This window comes from Cyanistes caeruleus, chromosome 1 (genome assembly GCF_971803275.1).
Source record: "Cyanistes caeruleus chromosome 1, bCyaCae1.hap1.1, whole genome shotgun sequence".
In the NCBI taxonomy this organism is placed as follows: domain Eukaryota; kingdom Metazoa; phylum Chordata; class Aves; order Passeriformes; family Paridae; genus Cyanistes; species Cyanistes caeruleus.
In genome coordinates, this window is record NC_141701.1 from 147913279 (window position 1) to 147920900 (window position 7622).

At 36.6% G+C, this 7622-nt stretch overlaps 1 protein-coding gene across 1 annotated transcript in view; it reads right to left on the bottom strand.

The window, feature by feature from the left end:
- LOC111925519 (sodium channel protein type 5 subunit alpha-like) overlaps positions 1-2142 on the bottom strand; it is a 39835-nt gene extending 37693 nt beyond the window's left edge. The window contains exons 1-2 of the mRNA XM_086866258.1: positions 1803-2142; positions 477-653 (exon numbers count right to left, since the gene is read on the bottom strand). The gene's annotated coding sequence lies outside the window, so the exon portion shown is untranslated. The remainder of the gene's footprint in view (positions 1-476; positions 654-1802) is intronic.
- Between the last annotated feature and the right edge of the window lie 5480 nt (positions 2143-7622).

Here is a 7622-nt window from a genome sequence, read left to right on the forward strand (position 1 = left end):
ATTACAAACTTGTATAGGTAAAGAAATTTTAGTATGTCAAATTCAGTGTAACTTAGATTAGATAGTACTAAAGAAAATTTGAGGAATATTCTGCATGAGGTGATACAACAAAACAGAGCAGACAGTAATTAATATGATAATAATTAATATGAAAAGAAATAATAGTAATTAATATGATAAATATATCAATGATCAGTAAAATGTTTCACTGCAACATGTAAACTGTAGGAAGAGCTACATGTTTACAGCTATGTAGTGTTCTTACATTAATGACAGATGTTCTTACATAGATGCTCCCTGTACCTAAAATAAAACCACATCTAATACTTGGAAATATGTCTGCACATATTTTATTTATATAAAGACACACACACACACTTTTATACATATATCCCCAAAATTTTGATCAAATTAAGATAATCAGCAAGTGAGTTTTCTCATAGTATACAAATATTTAGCAAAAACAAAATACTTACAATATCCCCTTCAAAGTGAAAAAGGCTTCACACTGATTTCTGAAGGTAATGTTGGCTGGCTGTTATCTCCAAGGAGACAGAAAATCTTGGTTTTCTCACCTTCACCTTTCCATTCCCAACAACATCATTTCTCCTGAGCCGGCTCCCATGCAGAAAGTTTTCTTTGTAGCGGGATGCCTGTGGGAGGGATGGAGGGAGGAGCTTGGTTGCTTTTCTGAAAACAGTAAATGAAATTTTGTGCTCTCACCGACAGCACTGTAAGAAAGGGAAAAGTACTTGGGTGATACTTTTGAAGAATAATTCCCTAAATATTAATCAATTATTTTCTTTCTGCTGAAATCATAGCTACATTTATTAAAAGCAAAGATGGATTTTTGTTCAATTGCAAATAAAGGTGTACAATAGTAAGAAAGAAAAAGGTTTCATATTTCATATTTCATTCCAAGCTTTTAACCATGCTGACATGCATTAAATATTGGCACAAAATTTTCCTTTCATTAAGGGCTTTTAGTTAGAAATTAGAGTATATATTACTATTTTTTCATTTATTAATTTCCGCTTTTTATTATTCCCAGGATCTGACGTATATTCATTATATCTTTTAGAGACAAAATCTGAAATTCAAATATGCTATCTGTTATACACCAGACCAGGGAACAAAATAAATTCAATAGCACATGCCATAACCTCCATTAAACATACAAACCTTGTTTGAGCAAAATGAAAATATCAGCATTTATCCTCATATCTGAAATTACTTATATTTATTTTTTTTTAAAAAGTGATTTATAAAGCCTGCTAGCAACAGGTATTGGACACTAACACACACCCACATTCATGGGGAGCCCTAATGCTAAGTACAGTTATTTCTCTTAATTACATCAACAGAACCCATTACTGTTTGAAATTTCTTTTCTTTATTAAGTAGAATATAAATCTTTCTTATCATCCTTCCTGGTGATAAGAGAGTTACTCTGGGTTTTGCTAGAAGAATTCTACTGAAGGAACTACACTGTCCTTAAAAGCCTGACAGCACTAATGCACACAAAGAAACAGTGATTAAACATATTTCTGCATAGATACAACTGCAGACGGTTTTAAAAGAAATAAAACTCTAAGTGTTCTGGTGGTGCAAGCAGCAACAGGACATTTTAAGTTCCAGTGTAAGTTATTTTTCTAGAAAGCAAGATTATGTTCTCAAGACAAGTTCAATTAAGAGAGCAGAATTTTAAAGATCACTCAAGCATCACTCTATAAAGGCACTACAACTGCTACATTTACAATGCTGTACTAGATAATACCACTAAATGCAATAAAGATCCCTACCTGCATGTATTTATTCTGCTGTATCTTCTCCATCCATCTGTCCCTGTGAAAAATGGGGCACAGGGGATAAACACAGACCTCAACACAGCAAAAAGAATTGCACTCCTACTGTACACGGTAATGTTTAAAATCCAAAAAGCGAGAGCTCAGAGAATAAGTTTTTATTATCTTCAGCAGTTCAGGACTTGCAGCTAACCACAAAACACTTAGACAATTACTTGTGCTACAGTGGAAAATTTCCTTTCTGCCATTAGGAAGGCAGTTTCTTACAGTGGGGAGAGGGCAGAAAACCAGCCTGAGAGTAACAACACCGTCTTCTTCCCTTTTTCATTCATTATTCCTGTGGAAATAGAAGGAGAGAAATAAAAAAGCTGATGTTTAACAACAAAAAGATAATGTTCATTATATAAATTACTAAAATTAAATTCATTACAGAAATTACTGTTAATTTATTCACCATGCTCTTGACGTGGATCTGTTTCCTCCATTAACTGCAAAGTACAGTACTTTTCTTTTTCCTTTTTATTGCCAGAACACAAGACAAATATTTCTTGTTGGTAGCATTAGCACACCACCATTAGTTTAATGACTAAGAGTGTACAGATGTCAAGAGCTGAAAAAACCAGATTTTTGCATAATTAAGTGTATCTTGTAACTGTGCCTTAACTTTAAACATCAGTTGCCACTTTAAATTATGGATCAGAAATGCAGTCATGAAAGATATCGAGGCATCTAACAATTCATGTACACTGTGTGACCCTCTTATCCTCAGATTCCATCCAGCCACCTCCTCCACTAGCTTCCACCTACTGAGAAATGTTCCATGGTACATTCCCAGAAGTGTGTCTCCTGTTCAGTGGGACACCCAACACACCACCTGTGCCTGTTTCAGAGGGAGAAGGGTTCAGGCAAGGTCTCTCTTCCTATTTTTCTCATTTTCAGGAATGGGACAGTTATTTAAGATCCTAACAAATTCAGCATGATTTACCTCCTTTCCTTGTCTGAGACTTCCCCTCAGTAACTCACTGACCAGGACAGGAACCCCTGCTGTAGGACACCTAAAATGACTGAGATCATCAAAAATCTCTTTCTCACTATATTACCCTCCAAGATGCATCTGTATGATTAAGATTGGGTCTCAAACTGGCTAAAATTACAAGCTGGACACAAGATCCCAGATGGATACAAAAGGGAATGGAACAAGAATTTCAAAAAAACAAGCCATTGCCATCCGTTGATATATCTGTAAATCTAATCCTGAAATTTGTGTACTGAGCTCTCCAACATTCTCTTTATATGATTCATACAAGCACAGAAAGTTTGAGGAAAGAAATGTTTTACAGAGAATAAATAAATGCATTTATCAAAAATTTGATATAAAAATCAACACCACTTTACTTGTAGGCTAAAAACATCCAGTAACTTTGTCCACAACAGTTGGAAGTAAAATTACTTGAGTCTGAGAAAGATATTTCATGTTTTCAAGAAATGGCTCCTGCAAAGCAAAATCATACAATCCATAACTAGATCATGTCATCCACTGACAAAGGATGCCATTGAATTTGATATAAAGTGTCTTTTTGAGTGTTTTAATTTAGGTCAGGATTCTCAAAGAGACAAATCACGACTGTTAATTACAGAGGTTATGGTTATGGTTCACTGTCCATTAGCCAGCACCAACCACAAGTGAGTCTGAGACAAACACAGAGATACCAATGATCCTCCATTAGAATCAGCAAATGCAAATCACTTTTCACTCAGAAAACCCCACAAAGCACAGAAAATTCAGTTGTGCACATAACAGCAAAGTATGAACACAGACACAAAAATACTCTCCTGAAAGCAAAATCTCAGACTCTGGAGACCAGGGAATGGAAATCATGTCAGAAGGAGCACAGGGAGATTTTGAGTTTTGTTAAAGATAGCTGCACCATAGGAATAGAGGTTGTCTCTTCTGGACATAATGAAAATAAACACAAATCATAATCACAGCAAAAAGCTTTTATTAACAAAAATCAGATGTTATTTTTGTCTTCTTACAATATGCAAGGAGAAAGTTTTCCAAGTAACTTTAGAGGTAAAAATCAGAAAGTTCCATTAATGAGGAGGAACTGTTTAAATGTTGCAAACCTGAACAAGTAATTGCATGACAGACAGAATTTCTCAACAGAAAATCATAAGGACTTGCAGAGATGAATGAGACCTTTGATACTGGATGGCTCTTCAAGTTGAAGTTAAAACTAGTCAAATGTAGACCAATAAAATGGCACCAGTATTCAACAGGATGGACAATTTTCTACTGAAACAACTTGTGAGCACTTGTGGCCTTCTCAAATACTCAAAAGCATTATTGTCTGATAGTATCAGCAGACCTTTGATTTTGCATCCCTGCCTTGCTTTATGTACACAAGGAATTCACAGCAGAATTTTGTAGGGCAATAATTCATTATAGCACAGATCTTGAGCAGTGTAACAGCTACTAACTCTGATCCTAACAGCTCATAAATGATATTTCTTACAAATTCATGTTAAAAAGGTACTTCACTGCTCAGCAATAAAATTTCAAACTCCTCGGAAATTCAAGGATTTGCATTGGAGACACTTGCAATGAAAATTATTTGGAGAGTTTTCTATTTATTCCAACTGCAACTTCAGAAAATTTGCAATTCTCCTTCCTGTCTGTAAACTGGCATACAGGGAGTGCAGTGCCCACAATTTGGGAAGCAGTATAACCTCTGGAATATCACATTAAGAGTCATCTCTAAGTAATGCACACACATTTATTACAATGCAAACTCAAATGCATCCTTGGTGGGCTGAACTAATTCAGCTGCTGGCCAGAAGCCTCAGGATTCCCCTTAATTTTGAGGCTGACTAATTTCAAGATGCAGACAAGATTCCAGGAATGTCTTATAAAATATCATAACCCCGGAACAAGAATAAAAGTAATAGGGGACTTCAGGAAAAAAAAAAAAAAGGGGGGAAATGCAGAAATACATCTGCTTTGTTACACTTGGAACACAGAATAACGAAATATTACATAAATAGTAAAACCAAAACAATACACAGAGAAAGTAATATACAAAATCTACAAATTATCTGTGAGATAAACAAAATATGCAACTCCATCTCTCTTAGGAAAGAATCCAAGAGTGTAAGAGATATGCTGTATTTATCAAGACAGTAATTTGCATGATTGCCATTTCCCTTTTTTCATGCTGCACAATGAAATAAGAAATCGACAGACATGAAATTTGGTATTTGGTAAATAGCTAATTGACTTTACAGAACAGCAGGAAATAGCTTTTATGGTAAGTACACATTAAATGCACTGTTACACAAAGTAGCTTTCTGCCTAATGACCTAATGTACACTGAAGTCTGAAAATGATCTCAGTGTCTGAAGTTCAAGTTATTCCATCTGCTTCTTCTTAGTGTTCTGAAAAACAGTATTTTTGAAGCATTTTACATTTCTCCAGAGTCAGATGCTAGGAGCAAAATACTGCTGTTACAATCTCTGAAAGACTTCCAGCATTTCTGATGCAGTCTTGTTAACACAGTTTATGAAGTCTCACCTTTTATTGCATGGGCCTCCAAATACAACCATGAAATGAGAAACACCAAGAGCCCTAGCAAAGGTTGAGATATTTGGTTTCACACCTATTTCAAACTGTACCTCCCTGTATGATTAAAGTCTAAACTTCAACATGTCAAGAATGCAACTTGTAAAAAAACTAATATGGAGGTGTTTTTGTTATTGCTGTGCAAGGCTTACACAGAGCCTGCTTTTCCTACTGCCACACTGGCAGAGGAGGCAGGGGCTGCACAGGAGGTTGGGAGGAGACACAGCCAGGACAGGTGACCCAAACTTACCAAAGGGATATTCCAGACCATGCCTGGGAAAAAGGCATGGAAAGGATGGAAGAAGGATGAAGGTGGGAACATCAGCATTTGTCTTTCCAAGTCACTGTTCCACATGATAGGGGTCCCTCTCTCTTGGAGGTGGCTGAACACCTGCCCAGCAGGAAGCAGAGAATTAATGCTTTGGTTTTCCTTGCTTGTGTGCATGGCTTTTGCTTTCTCTATTAGACTGTCTTTAACTCAACCCACAAGTTTTCCAGCTTTTACCCTTCTGATTCTCTCCCTGATCCCACTGGTGGGGGAGCAAATGAACAAAAGGCTCTGAGGGGCTTTGGATGGGGTGAAACCACAACAATTCCTTATTCACCAAACGCTCCACCCACTGAATCCATCTCTCTCCAGTTCAGAGAGGAGGATTTTGTAGGGGACCATTTCAAGGGCTTTACAGAAATGACATCCAGAGCCCTTCTCTTGTCCACAAGTGTGGTCACTCCATCACAGAAAGCCACTGGGTGGTCAGGCAGGACTTGCCCTTGGAGAAGCCGTGCTGGCTGTCCCAAGTCCCCTCCCTGACCTCTGTGTGCCACATTACAGCTTCCAGGAGGATCTGTCCTGTGATCTCCCCAGGCACAGAGGAAAGGCTGACAGGGTGGGAGCTCCAGCAGCCTCCTTTCTACCTTCTTTAAAGATGGGCACAAAATGCTTCCCTTTTCCCAGTTATCTGGGACTTCACCTGACTGCCAGGACTTTTCAAATACCTTAGAGAGAGGGTTGGCAAATACATCAGACAAATCCCTCAGGGCTTTGGGATGTATCTCATCAGGTGTCATAAACTTATTTTCATGCAGGTGTTGTGAGCCTGATTGTTACTCATATTGGGAAGTATTTTTTTTACAGCATTGTGAAAAGGATGATTTAAGGTATCTCCTAATACAAATTTGAAACGTGTTTGTTTTTTGTTTCAAATATAAAATGAAGGCTTGTTTTGTTCTGTTTACTGGTGGCTTCAGGCTAATGGTAATTGCTGAAGTGTTTCAGATGCTGTCATGCACATAGTATGTAGATTTATTGGATTCTGGGTTGGAAAGGAATGAGACAAAATGAAGTTTTCCCTGTAAGTAAATACTGAGCAAAGTACCTGACTACATTTCACTATACATTAGTCCATTAAGAAGCTGAGGACTTCTTCTGACAACACAGTCATTTTCATGCATACACTTAAGTGATTTCTTGTCTTGTCTTAGAGGTAGTGAAATTCTGATATTAGTTTTGTGTTATTCTTTGACAAAATGAAATACTAATTTCATTCATAAATCCCAACTATCACTTCATTTTCCATAATCACCAAAGGATTATTCATTTAATAAAGATAGTATTGTGTCTTTAAGAGCAGTCAGCATCTTTTGTACAGTTGATTTGAAACTGACTTTGTTTATAGACAGAGAACATTCACTTTTTACATTTCTATGCAATTTAAAAATGGGGGGTTTTTTTGTTGTTTTTTTTGTGCATCAAAGAACTTTAAGTATAATGTGGTTGCTATTAGTGTATATAATGCAGTGCTTGTTCAACCTGTCAGGTCATGAAATTGAAGGTGAAAAAAATGTACAGTGATGCCTTTGTATCACAAAACCATTGTGCTTAGAAGAAATCTCTGGAGATTGTTTGGTCCAACAAAGATCACATTTGCTGAGGGCTGCTAAAAATATGAGTATCATAATAGTGATAATATCCTGGTTTCTGTGTGTGTGTTTATCAAACCTGAACTAAAGGCAATATTACATAAAAAAACTATGGTAAGTAATGTTTTCTTTGTTATGCAGGAAACCTTCCAGCCTTTCATCATGTTTGTGTCATTTCCAAGTAGGAAAGTGGTAAGATGAGCTGGTCTATAACATTCGCTGTTTGCTTTAGGTTTTGGAAGAGAAAGAATATGATGTTTATATGAGTCTAAGGATTA